This window comes from Eumetopias jubatus, unplaced genomic scaffold (assembly GCF_037043125.1).
Source record: "Eumetopias jubatus isolate StellerSeaLion01/CBP00866 unplaced genomic scaffold, mEumJub1_p1.0 scaffold_8, whole genome shotgun sequence".
Taxonomy (NCBI): Eukaryota; Metazoa; Chordata; class Mammalia; order Carnivora; family Otariidae; genus Eumetopias; species Eumetopias jubatus.
Window position 1 is genome coordinate 127,946,885 of NW_028274814.1, and position 14,078 is coordinate 127,960,962.

Sequence of the window (14,078 nt, forward strand, 5' to 3'; positions counted from 1 at the left end):
AAACAAACTGAGGGTTGCTGGAGGGAAGGCAGGTGGGGGGGATGGGGTGGCTGGGTGATGGACATTAAAGAGAGCACGTGATGGAATGAGCACTGGGTGTTATATGCAACTGATGAATCACTGAATTCTACCTCTGAAACTAACAATACACTCAATTTAATTACTTGAATTAAAATAAAATTTTAAAAAGTTGCTGTATAGTTTACATACAGTAAAATGAAAATATCTGAAGAGTGTAGCTCCATAACTGTTTACACATGTGCACAGCTCTGTGACTACCACTTGATCACGATATAGGGCATTCAGATCACTCCAGAAAGTTACCTCTTAGAACAAATACCCTTTCTTGCTTAAAACCCTTCAATAGGTTTTTACAGCTGCCTGGGTAAAGATCAGACCCCTTTGTTCTGGTTCCTTCCTGGGCAGCAGGTGTGTCCCCTATCTTTCTGTCTGAAGCCAGATACAGGTGTGTTTCACCTAAACATTCCGATCTGTCTAGCAAACCACACTGCCGAGACTCTCAAGGCCAAACTTGACCCTGAATTCAACAGCAGCACTGATCCCAACCCTAACTCTAACCCTAGCTGGACGGGCATTTTAAGATGCCTTCAAAGGCCAGATGATGTTTGAGGTGTCATTTTTGGCACCTATTTTGAAATCCTCAGCTTTCTGGGCCCTGAAGTCACCTGAGCACATCTCCTGCACAGCTCTGCTTCAGGCTTAAGAGGGGGGATCCTGAAGTTCCTCCAGGGGCAAGGAGAAGAGAATTAAAATCTAGCTGGAGGGGCGCCTGGGTCGCTCAGTTGTTAGGCATCTGCCTTCGGCTCAGGTCATGATCCCAGGGTCCTGGGATTGAGCCCCGCATCGGGCTCCCTGCTCCGCGGGAGGCCTGCTTCTCCCTCTCCCACTCTCCCAGCTTGTGTTCCCTTTCTTGCTGTGTCTCTCTCTGTCAAATAAAGAAATAAAATCTTAAAAACAAAAAACAAAAAACAAAAAACCTCACCAATAATATAGGTCGTTTCACCAAAGGTGAGGAAGAAGCATTAAAAAAAAAAAAAATCTAGCTGGAGTCAAATAAGTCACAGATCCTTAGAGCAGGAAGGACCATTGGAAACCACCTAACACAAACCCAGGCTTTCAAAGATGGGCTTTTTAGAGGTGCTATGTCTTTCCTAAGGTTCAGGAGTAATTACACTTTTTATTGAACAACTACTATGTGCCAGGCATCATTATATTCATTATCTCATTTAATCTTCCCACCACCCAATGAGGTGGGCACTGTTAAGATTTTTGTTTTACTGATGAAGACTCTGAGGCCCAGAAAGGGTAAGTGACTTGCCTAAGGTCACACAGCAACAAAAGGTGATGTAATATTTGAACCCAGAGCAATCAGACTCCAGTCCCTCCACTCTAAAGTCTGCTTTGCCCAAGCCACAGCCCTTTTTACGCCACCAAAGGCAGGGAATGAATAGTCTAGAAAGCGAGGAATTTGTTTTTGGCTCTTATTTTTACTTCTTACAAAAACAAGTCAGATAGTGAAGGGCCAGGATCATGTCGCCCCTTCTGTTGGTTCACCAGGCGCCAGAGAGACGTTACAGATTGGCAGAAGGGGGCTGCCCTGGGCAGATAAAGGTATTACAGCATCACTTGGATGGGGCATTCATTGCACAATGCAGGAGCATGGGGGTATGTGAGTGGGAGTGCTCCCATATCACGAGGCACATCGTGGAGCCTGGGTGTTCCCACACTGGCTTCTGGGACGTTGTAGGAGTAAGGAGTGGTGATCTCTCAGGACCCTGGAGGCAACAGCTTGGTGTTAAGAAGAGATTGGAAATCGCAACTTGGACATGGGGCTCTGCCGCTCTTCCCCCCCACCTCGAGTGGTGTGCCAGGGTGGCTGGAGCACTGGCCTGGGCATCTGGAATCCGAGATCTGACATTGTGCAGCCATGTGACCTCGGGCAAATGACTTCCTTTTTTAGAGTCTCGGGGTCTCATCCGTAAATGCGACTGTGTTTGTGAGCGTGCAGTATTTGGTAAATCCTAAATTAGTAGGAAATAAACACTGTGACCTTGGGCGAGATACCTTCCCTTCCAGGCCTTAGCTTTTTTATCTGTGATCAGGGAAGGGTCACATGATCTCCAAAGTTCCTTCCTGCTCTTGGATTTTATGACTGTGAATATGCAGTCCTCTGCTCAGGGGCTTGGGGCAGGAAGCTCAGTGTTGGGGCCGAAGCCTTCTCAAGCCCTTCAACAGCTATCTGGCAAAACCCCTCCTTAACCTTCTTCCTATTTATTTCTCAGTTTGGCTCAAGGGTTGATTATATTACTGATAGAGAAATAAACCAAAAGGCCAAGGCAATCACTGCTTCACTGTGTTTTCTTAATCTCATTTTCTATTTATGGAATGCAGAAGAGTAAGGGACTGTGGTGGATGTCTTTGGCACTCACTTCCATTAGTTCACTGGGTTGTTATGGATAATAATACAAAGCCCGTCACCTGGCCCGCACTTAACAGTTTATACGTGGTCAAGAGTGTTGGCTGTGAGGCTACAACCCTCTGGTTCTATTCCAGCAACTCTGTACAGGCGTATGACTTCAGGCAAATTACTTCTTCCGCTCCGTACCTCTGTTGCTTTGTCTGTGAAATGGGAGCAGAAATAGCACACAGCCCTGCTGAGCCTCCATGGATGCGACGGCGTGAAGCATTTAGCATCAGGCCCACAGTGATCTCTAATGTATTGTCTACTATTTGTACAAAGCCCTTCATGTTCATTTTCTCTTTTTTTAAAAAAGATTTTATTTTTAAGTAATCTCTACACCCAGTGTGGGGCTTGAACTTACAACTCTGAGATCACGAGTCACATTCTACCGACTGGGCCCGCCAGACCGCCCCTTCATATTTGTTTTCTCATTTAATACACCTATCGACTCCATCAAGCTGGTATGATTTCATTACCTCTGTTTTTGGCTCAGTTAGTAAGTGGCAGAGCCTGTGGTTTCTATCCCACAGTTTCTGAAACCAAGGCCAGGCCATTTTCACTGTCCCCCAAGGCCCTGATCTCTCTGTGGAACGATAAGGCAGTACTGGATGAAGTTACCTTGAGAGGAAGGCTGGTCCCAAGTGCTTAGGCATTAAGAAAAGAGGGGGGGGTCCCCTGGGCTGGGCAAGGCCTTTGGTGGGATTGTGAGAACAGCAGGTTTGGACACCTGTGGTGGAAGGAGAGGAAAAGGCAGCTTGGGAGGGAACTGACGTTGCTGAATGTCATTCTGGAAGGAAAGTTGTAGGAGATAAGAATGGAAGTAATACTTGCTAGCTTACTGAAAGCTTATAAAGCGAGGTTCCTGAGCACTCTATAGGTAATTACTTCTGAAATGCTCACAATCACCGTATCAAGTAGGACCAATACAATCCCTTATCTCACAGATAAGGAAATCAAGGCACAGAGAGGTTAAGTAACTTGCCTGAGGTCACAAAACTGATAAATAGCGGTGCCAGGATTCCGATCTAGGTGGGCAGTCTAGCGCCAGAATCTATATTCTTAATCATTATGCTACACACCCCACCTCCACCGGAGCACGGTTATCCAAATAAATTCATGATTCTCAGCATCTCCTGCTGCACGCTATGGAACTGAGTAAAAATACTGGCTCCACTGTTCATCATGGACCAGGGTGTAGAGGTATTTTTAGCTAGGCTCTGGAATACAGATCTGACCACTTCACTCCCTTGTTAAATTCAGGCAGCCTTCAAGTCAAGTGTTGGCAATTTCTTTACCCCAGTGGGTTTCACAGCTGCTCATGCTGTTGCTTGCCTGTTCTCCCTTTACCCTCTTCCTCAGGGAACTTCTACTCATCTTTCAGGACTGCCCCCAGGCATTGCCTCCTCCATTGTTCAGGACTGCCCCCAGGCATTGCCTCCTCCCCAGGAAGCCCTCCATGATTTGCCCATGTTGGGTTCCATGGCCCCTCTGTGCTGCCATCGAACCTCTGCCCACCTTTATGCTACACTTTGGGCAGAAATGGTGTTGAGAGGGAGCACTCACATGTTCTCAACTCTGTGCTCCTTATTTATCAACCATCCATCCATCCATCCATCCATCCATCCATCCACCTATCTATTTTCTATCTTCCATCTTCTTTATTTTTATCCTCAGAATCTGGTACTGTATTTGGCATACATTTGGAGGGTCCATAGATGTTGGCTGAAACAAATGGATCAGAATTCCCAGTGACTCTGATAAGAGGAAGATATTTATTCATAGCTGATACTGCATCACCCCACTGACTTCATTTTATCAACCCAAATCAGGGCATATCTGTAGACAGCAAGGCCAAATATTTGAAATAAAGACATCCAGGAAATCGGAGCACTGTTCTGCCTGGTGAAGGACCCTTGCGTCTTCAAGTTTTAGTTCAGGCCTCACCTCTTCCAGGAAGCCTTCCCTCTTATCCCCAGGCCCACGTTAGCTGCCTCCTCTGCCCGTACTCCCAGGTATGAATTTCTGGTATCACAAATTTATCACTTACATTGTTACTTGGCCCCCCCCGCTTGACTATAAGCCCCTTGGGAACATTTTTTTTTTTTTTTTTTTTGATGTGCCCAGAATCTACTACAGAGCCTGGCACAAGGCAGCTGTTTAGAAATGTTTGGTGAATTAATGAAATGGTTATCTCATTAGATTAAAACCTCCCTGAAGGATGACTTAGAAGTCCTAGACCAGTGGTTTTCAAACTGTGTTCCTCAGAGCACCAGGGGTTCCATTAAGGGATTTCGGGAGCCTCTGTTGGGATTGGGAAGAGGTTAAGCAGGTAGGACTCCAGACCCTGGCCCCTCAGTCTCCATAAATAAACTCAGTACTTGTCAGAGCACATGGGTTCATCCTTGATTGAGAAAACAGAGTCAGAAGAGGTATTATGGATAAGCGCAGGGCTTTGAGTCAGGAAGCCCTGGTTTGCCCTGCCGCTTGCAGCTGGGTGCACCTGGGTGTTGGCTCGTCCGTCTCTTTAGGGCATTTTGGGGGCAATCATACCGGTCTCTCAGACCAGCTGTGAGGATTCAATGTGGTTTCATGGCATCATCATATAAGAGAAAAGTGGAAATAAGTCACGCACAAATGTCGGTGAGTGGTGATTAAACTATGGCCGTCAGGCAGGGCAAGTGGCCTTCTGCCTTGCGGCCTGAGTAGTGGGGCTCTTGTGTTTACTGGTTCTGAAGCTCTAGTGCACTTCGAGATTCCTGGGGAGCGTGTGAAACTGTGCACTCTGGGCTCTTCTCAGGGTCCGATACAGAGGTTCTGGAGGCCCAAGAATGTGCATTTTAAACAAGTGCACTTAACCCAGCAATTCCCCTCCTGGGTAGCTGAAGAAATAAGAATAAGTAAGAAATAAGAAATAAAAATATATGTCCATACAAAAAGCTGTATGCAAGTGTTCATAGCACCGTTATTCATATTAGCCCAAAGGTGGACAGAGCCTACATTTTGTCCATTAACTGACAAATGGACAAACAAAATGTTGTATGTCCACACAAAGGAAGATTATTCCACCCTGAAAAGGAATGAAGTTCTGACACCTGCTACAACATGGATGAACCTTGAAAAGATTATAAGTGGAAAAAAAAGCCAAGCATATGAGGCCACATATTGTCTGATTCCATTTATAGGAACTGTCCAGAATCGGCAAATCTACGGAGACAGCTGACTAGCGGCTGCTTAGGGCTGGGCAGTGGGGGAGGGAGGGAGGGAGTGTGCAGCGACCCTTTCATGGCTATGAGGTTTCTTCTTAAGCGGAGGAAACCTTTCTAAGGTGAAGGTGGTGATGGCTGCACAGATCTGTGAATATCCTAAAAGCCACTGACTCCCGCGCTTTAAACCAGTGAAGCGCACGGTATGCGAAGGATATCTTAATAAAGTTGTTAGGAGAAGAGCCAAACAAGTGCCCTCTGAGGGAGGCTGGGGGGACCCCACTGTTTGAGGAACTCTTTTCTGGTTTCCCAAATTAAGCAGTGCTGGATTCATAGGGGTGCAGACTGATCCTCTTTGGCTTCCAAAAGTGGGAGCCCCCATTCCCAGCACATTTCCTCTGGAAATCTTCTCACTGTGCTACTGGTTAAGCATTCCTTCCCTCTTCCAGAAGGGTGCTGTGAGGCTCCTGGAACATGGTCAGTGTCCCATCTTGAGCTTTTTTGATCAGATGCCCAATGAAAACAATTTGCAGATGCATCTCAACATATGACGTTATTTGTGTTTATCTATTTAAAAATTATATTTGTATTACTATGCAGATCCATTATGGGCATGATCAAATATGCATGCAATTTACATTTTACAAGATGAGCTTAAAAAGAAGGAACAGGGAAATCTTCTTTGAGGGGGTGATATTTGAGTAGAAAGCTGCATGAAGCTTATGCTCACACTTTCTTCGTGGCACCTAATCTCCTCCCAGAGATTGGAGGCCCAGTGTGTCCTTGAAATCAACTGTCAAGGTGTGTAAGCATATTTAGGAGGGGAATTAGAGATGTATGTGTGGGTAGGCAGAGCAGGCTCATAAAAGGAGGACAACTGGAGATGAGAGGAGGAGATGAGAGGAGGGACTGAGGCAGAGAGCTCTAGCTGAAGAAATCAGAAGGGTCCATGTTCAAATCCAAGCGTTTCCAAAGCTACAATAGTTTACGAGCTGCGTGAAGTTGACCTTGAGCTTAGCCTTCTCATTTGTAAAATGGGGATAACAGTACTGACCTTATAGGATTGTTCAGAGCATTAACTGAGAGAATGTGATGAAGGAAAGAGATAAGACAGACGGTGGGAGGAAAGAAAAGGAGGGAGGTGGGAGACAGAGTTCAGGTCCTCAAACATATATTGAGCACCTACTGTGTGCCAGAACCTACTCTGTGCCCAAACCGGATACCGAGGGGGAATTTGACTGAATTGCCACCCTTTAGGGAGCCCACAGTTTACTGCGGAGACGAGACATAGAGAGAGAGTCACGTGAGGCCATACACACAGGGCCCGATGCTGACAGGAGGGGGGAGGAGGGGAGAGAGGCACCTCCTCCACTCCGAGAAGCTATAACTAAGAATAAAGATCCTTCTTCTGGGTGCCAGGTGGCAGCTGTCCTGCCAGGTGAGTGTTGGGTGCCCTGGGGGTGCCTTTGCAGCAGGCCCTGCTTCCATGTAACGCTCCCAAATGAATCCTTGCCAGCCCAAACAAGCCGCGAGCTGGCTAGGCCTGCAAACAGACATACACAGACACATGCACAGGAAGTAGCGTGAACTGCAGGGCAGATTATTTTTGTTTTCCCCTCACCACCACCCCGGAGCAATCAATGACATTCCTTTCTCGCCTAAACAAACACGTTTGTGTCCCGGAGCCTGCCAGGAAGTGAAGAAATCCCCTTGGGAATAGCCCCTCTCCACCTCTGGCCTCCTCCCTCCTTCCATTCTTGGGGAGGCTGCAAGGGGGCTCGAAGCCTCGAGGACTTCTCTTTCTGGTTGTTCTCCGAAAGTGGAGGCAGTAGGGGAGATCTTGGTTCAAGTCTCCGGAATCACTGAGCCTCTATACCTCTGCGCCTCACAACTCAGACTCCAGCTTGATTCTTTTTTTTTTTTACATATATTTTATTTCTTTATTTGAGAAAGAGAGAGCATGAGTGGGGGGAGCGCCAGGGGAGAGGGAGAAGCAGACTCCCCACTGAGTATGTGGGGCTCCATCCCAGGACCCCGAGATCATGACCTGAGTTGAAGGCAAATGCTTAACTGACTGAGGCACCCAGGCGCCCCTCAGCTCTCTTCTTGAGAATGATTTCCCATGTCAGGGTGTGAAACCATTAGGGGCAGGAGGATGGCAAGGTGGGGTGGGCAAGAGGTTTCCAGTTCTAAGAACATACAGATGGAGCAGAACTGGGAGAGGGCTCAGAGGTAAAAAGGGGTGTTTTAACAGTGACATTCTTTCCTTTGGAACATTTTTCTCAGAAGTTAAAGTCACATACAAAGGACCCAGTATGCTTCCTAAAGCCAAAATAGTTAAAAGAGAGCAAAGAGGGGCACCTGGGTGGCTCAGTCGATTAAACATCTGACTTTGGCTCAGGTCATGATCTCGGCGTCTTGGGATCGATCCTCCCCCCCTCCCCGCCCTTGGGCTTCCCGCCCTGCTTCTCTCTCTCCCTCTGCCCCTCCCCCCACTCATGCTCTCTCTCTCTCTCTCTCTCTCTCTCTCTCTCATAAATAAATAAAATCTTTAAAAAAAGATAGAGCAAAAGGTGTAGAACAGCAGAAAAATACCTCCTTGTATCTTAAACTTGGTTGCTTTAACTATTTGCTCTAAAAGTAATGTACTTTCATGTTTGTTTAATGTTTGTGAGGTTGGATAATGTTTCTGAAAAATTAACTGGTGATTTTTTTTTTTTTTGGCTCTGGTTTGTCCTTTTTCTCTTGAGACCCTCTCTGATTTGAGGTATTTGGCTGTTCTGTGGTCACTGCCTCAGGAAAGGGACATGACAGTAAAAAAAGAGAAGAAAGGAAGCATCTCCTGGCTTTTGAGTTTCAAAGCCTAAGTCCTCAGGAAAACCCAAACCCCTCTTGGCATAGCAGGTCCTAGATTTGGGAGAGCAAAGCCTCTCACCTCTGAGAGGAGAACAAGAATTCCCCTGTCTGGGAGAAAGGGGGAGATGAGGAGGTAAAACCATAAATGTGGATATTTTTGTGGGGAGGGAATCTCTAACCTGCTTCCAGAGTGTGGGCCCTGGGGGGCAGGTGGCAAATCTCAAGGAAGTTTTGTGGGATTCAGGTGCAGAGGGGACCTGTATACTCTTTTCTGGCAGAACCACATCACTGGGGAGGCAGCGAGGCTCTAGAGAAAAAAATGGTTGCATGAAATGTCTAGGTGGATGGAGCCTCCAGCAGAACTTTCTGTGCCTAATGAGAGGTCTAAGAAGAGCAGAAAGATTCCTGTGCATCCCAGAGGGACACAGAAGCAGCAGAAGGACCAGAAAGGGACCACAGGAATGGAATTGATTGGATTCAACCTGGGTAGACCATCCACTCAGGACCACAGGTGATGGATGTCCCAGTGGATACCAGTTGGACCAATGACACTGACACTGACTATTGCAGTAGTTCCAAGGTACTGGGAATTAACTGAAGCTCCCAAACTTGGGCACAACTCTAGGAGAAGGGGAGGGAACCCCAAATTAACTGGGTTTTGTCCATGCCAGTGCTTGAAATAGAAAATCAGTTGAACCCTAGAAAAATCCAGTTCCATTTCTTACATCTGGTTCATTCTGGGATGGTGGTGGACTGAGATTCCTACTCACATGCTTGCTTGGTGTTGGCAGTTGTAATAAAGGTTTACATCTGAGTTTTAAACATGTCGTGAGTAGGTCTCTGCACTAGATGTTTCTGGGATAATGGATGAATAAAGACAGAGCAGAATGTATTATATGAGGTGCTCCAGGAGGGTACCAGTGCAGTGTTCCAGATGCAGGGAGACCTTCTCAAGGTGTCCACCGGCTCTGCAAAGTCCGGGTGAGGTTTTCCCAGGTTGGAGTGAAGGGTGGAGGCACTTCTGATGGGACTGCCTTTGTGGGCAGAGTCTGAGAAACAAAGATATGGTGGGAAGGACAGAGGTGGATATTGCAGGAATACAGGCACAGCACATAACATATGTGTCCCTTTCCCTTTGTGGTTCGATTTGAGGAGATAGGCTAATGGTGGGTATTTCAGGGGGATCACGTTGTGTGAGTGGAGACCTGCTGGGCTTCCGGGAGGGATTTTTGGTGAGCAGTTCTGCACAGACAGTAAGAAGCCAACAGGGTAAAAGACAAGTCTAAATCCCCAGAAGCCCCTACCCAGTGTGGCTGGGCAACCAAGCAGACTTGAATCAGCTCGGGTATGTATATCCCTGTGACCGCCACACGCCCGCGGCTGGTCTAGTCACCTGTTTTGCCTGTCTGGGTTTTCTCTCTTCCCCTTATTCATTCTCTATGTCATGAGGAAACCAGGCTTTGCCTTTGGAAGACACCATCAAGATGCCCCTTCTCCAGCTCTATGGAGACCAAACCCAAGGTCAGAAGGAAAGGGATCAAAGCATCTCCAAGAAAGTCTCTTGGTGGTCTTTTTCTGAACTTGCTGAGGGCTCCTCCTCTGAAGTGTCAGGCATAGGAGGCTGGACTGGAGTTCCTAGTGGTCCCTGCAAGGATACTGGTGATGCTTAGATGTAACACCTAATAGACTGGAGTACATCATGAGAAGGTTACTCTCTTTCAAAGTGACTGTCCTGCCTTCAGATTCCATCAAGGAGAGTCTCAGCTCGGGGCTCTTTATCCCCACACCTGACAACATCTAACTTGCTCTTGGAGCTCACAGCAGACAAGGGTCTCTAGTATGAATTTCATAATGTTTCTTTGTTTTTGTAAACCTTTCTGTGGTTACTTTATTTTGTTTATGGAAGGAGACACTGGTTTTCCATTTATGGTAGTCATAGAGTTTCTTTTAAAATACATTTAAGTTAAAATGGATCAAATTTAAAGAATAATGAATAATTATAGAATTACAGTTATAGATAGTTCATGAATATGGTAAAAATTGTACAGGTTGTGAGTGACGACTGAAGTCTGGGGACACCCAGTTTTGTCCCCAGTCAGAACTCTGCCCTCAAGGGTATAAGGGGAAGAACACAGCATTGGTGCAATGTATATGCACTTGAGACCTGACTTTGTAAGGCCCTCTTTGGGGGTATGACCTTGGGAAGGTTGATTAACTTCTCAAAGCTTTGGTTTCTTTAGCTATAAAATGAGAATGGGGCAACTGGGTGATGGGCATTAAGGAGGGCACTTGAGGGACACCTGGGTGGCTCAGATGGTTAAATGTCTGCCTTCAGCTCAGGTCATGATCCCAGGGTCCTGGGATCAAGCCCCACATCAGGCTCCCTCTCCCTCTGCCTCTCCCCCTGCTCATGCTCTCTCTCTCTCTGTATCTCTGTGTCTCAAATGAATAAGTAAAATCTTAAAAAAAAAAAGAAAAGAAAAGGAGGGCGCTTGATGTAATGAGTACTGGGTGTTATATGCAACTGATGAATCACTAAGCTCTCCCTCTGAAACTAATCATAACACTATGTGTTAATTAACTGATTTTAAATAAATAAAAAAAGAAAAAGAACAAAAAATGAGAATGTACTACCTCATGGGGTTGCTGTAAGGATTAAATGACATAATGCACACAGAGTAGAAGCTGAACACAGAGCCCGCTGCACAGCAAATACTAAGGTGAACAATTATGATTGTTGTTGTTAGAAAAGCACCCTTTGAATACTGAGGTGCTATCCAACCTTTACTGGTCACTTATAGGATGAGCTTGTGAATTTTACATTCTTTCCTCACAGTGAATTTTTTTAAACCTTTTTTTTCATTGAAATATAGTTGACATACAATGTTACATTAGTTTCAGATGTGCAACATAGTGATTCAACAATTCTATGCCTTACACAACAGCTACCACAGTAAGTGTGGTCACCATGTAACATTACTACAATCTTATTGACTATATTTCCCGTGCTGCACTTTTCATCTCCATGACTTATTTATTTTATAACTACATGTCTCTACTGCTCAGTCCCCTTTACCTCTTTCGCCCCCTCGAAGTGAATCCGGATGAGCCTGAAGTGAAACCAAGAGGCCCTGGGTGTGGCGGCGGGGGGCAGTTGGAAGTAAGGAAAACAAGTATGTCCTGACCATGTATTGTCAGTGAGGGCATCAGTTACTAATTCTTCACCCCTCTCTGTATCCCACCTTTTTGCCAGGTGCCTTGGAGTTTCCTCCAAGGAGGCGTATACATTCCCTGCCCTTAATTTTGGGCATGGCCACATGACTTGCATTGGCCAATGGAATACGAGCAGGCAGGAGGCAAACAGTAGGGTAACATGTGCTTGTGTGCTTCGGTGGGGCCCTCCTGTTCCTCCACACTTGCCCTGCTGAGGACCGCCCGGCCAGTTCGCTAGTCCATGCAGAGCCAAGCCCCGCAAGGCCCGGTGTGCATCAGCTAATTCCCTTCCAATGGCAGTTTTTCCGGTTTTGGGGTGGCTTTTCATGCACAATAGTTGTGTTGACAGATGCTGATGACTCCTACTATGCTCCTGCACAGGTGCTTTTTCTTAGCTATTGAATTTGGTCCTCAAACATCTGCGTGTACTAAGACTTGGAGAAACCCAAGGAAACGGACTTGGAGAAAGCCCTCATGGTCCACGGTCAAGAAGGGGCAAGAGCAGAGCTGAGAGGTAACCAAGACTCCCAGAACGTGAGCTTTCCACTACATCATGGAAGAATGGGGTGATGGGAGGTGCAACACCAACGTGACTGGTTTCACAGCTGGGCCTAAGGCCGTCCAGTCTATAGTCATCCCTGAGACCACATTGGCCAACATCATAAATCTAGGACCGTGACATCACAGGATGACTCAGACAGGAGGGGGCAGGACAGGGAAGCCCTGGCAAAGGGCTGGGCGGTTATAAAACCTCAGTCTAAATAGGGACAGGGTGGTAACATTGGTAGACAGGGCTGGGTCACAGAATCGGGTGGTTTGGGTCAAATGATGACTGAAATTTATTTTGGAAAATATTTTCCCAAGTGTCTCACTGAGCCTTGTGGGAATGAGAAATTGATGGGGAAAGCCAAGAGGGAAAGCTGACAAGGTTGAGAAGGCATGACCAGCAGGGGTTGATTTCATAAAATGCAGGGCATCAGATGTTCCTGGGGGCAAACTCTCGCTCATCCTTTAGAACTCTTCCCCTGTTCCCCTGCTCTGAGATCTGTCCCTGTCATAAGCAGACTCAATCCCAAATCCCTCTATTAATCCTTCAGTGACTAAGTAATAGCCAACATTTACTGAGCGAGTACTAAGTGCCAGACAATGTTCTCAGCACTTTACACCTTTGTTTACTCTCTCAATCTCCGCCACAACCCTAATAGGAATAGGAGATATTCCTATTACCCCCATTTTACAAATGAAGGAGGAAAAGGCACAGGGCAGTGAAGTGTAAAACCCAACCTCATACAGCTATTAAGAGACTGAGATTTGAACGCTAGAGAGTATGGTCTGAATTACTCTGCTGGTGTTTACTGCACAGCATTGTAATGATCCTATTCTATTATTAAATGAAATAATGCACATCAGGCACTTAGCTTATTGCCTAACATTAGGGAAAGCTCCCAAAATATTATTATTAGTACCAAGTCTTACTACACTGGTATGAATTTATTTATTACCTTCTAATAGCTGCTTCCATAGTTCTTTTTGGAGGGGGGAGTTTTTGTGAGGAAAATACTTTGGTGAGTGGTTGGGACAGACAGCAAACCTCCTAAGGGCCTGGTGTCAGCTAGAGCCAAGGTCTCATGGGTGTCAGGGAATGCCCTGCATAGGAAAATGAGATTTTGGAGATTTGGTGAACTGGGAGAGAGTTGAGGATAAAGATGGGAGGGCAGGGAAGACTCTGTGTCATGAGATGAGACCCCTTCCTGGGACCCAATTATGGTCGCCACTGCACTTACTAAATACACCATCCCTAGTGGAAGAGATTGTTGTTTGTGGTGAGAGTGGGAGAAGCAGCTGAACTTGATGTTGCGATTGACTGCTGTGGGATGACGGCGTGGGGGATGGGGATGCCCGTGCCCCAAAGACTGTGTACTGGAGAAGATAAGTCCACCAGGGATTAGCAAAAATCCAAGGGAGGCCAAGGAATTTCTCTTAGATCCTAAAGGATCAGGAGATCTCCATCTGACATCTGGGTAAGGTTGTTATTACCAATGCCATTATTAACATTTCTTTCTCTCTCTACAGAATGCACACTCCTGGAAGGCACTGCTCATTTATCTTGGCTTCCCAGGGCCAGCTCAGTGTTTGGAACTGAGCAGGCCTTTCACACATGGTTCTTGAGTGAATGAATGAATGAAAAGACTTTGAACTAAGGGTCAACAGTGCCTGCTCAGATGTATGCCAACTCAGCCATTCTTTGTGTGTGTCTGTTTAAGGAGGCTTTATGCTCAATGTAGGGCTTGAACTCAGGACCCCAAGATCAAGAGCTGCATACT

At 46.3% G+C, this 14,078-nt stretch overlaps 1 protein-coding gene across 2 annotated transcripts in view; it reads right to left on the reverse strand.

The window, feature by feature from the left end:
- The window catches only part of SYN3 (synapsin III), a 405,786-nt gene that overhangs the window by 96,619 nt on the left and 295,089 nt on the right, over nt 1-14,078 (reverse strand). The window lies entirely within an intron of this gene.